Consider the following 259-nt stretch of genomic DNA (forward strand, 5'->3'; position numbering starts at 1 on the left):
TACTATAAGGGTAAAATTGTAACTTCACTATGCTAATCATTGTTGCCTTAATTTGTGTGTCATTTCTAAAGTGGACAACTAAATAGGGACGGAGGGAGTACTAACTAATAATCTCAAAAAGTATTATGTTTTTGTTTATATATTAAAAAAAAAGTTTAGACTAATGTGTCTCCATTTTCACCTTTGTTCATGACTTTTTATTAGAACAACAATAATATATAGAAATATATATATATATATATATATATATATAGATTAT

Source organism: Solanum tuberosum, unplaced genomic scaffold (genome assembly GCF_000226075.1).
Source record: "Solanum tuberosum cultivar DM 1-3 516 R44 unplaced genomic scaffold, SolTub_3.0 scf00047, whole genome shotgun sequence".
Lineage (NCBI taxonomy): Eukaryota > Viridiplantae > Streptophyta > Magnoliopsida > Solanales > Solanaceae > Solanum > Solanum tuberosum.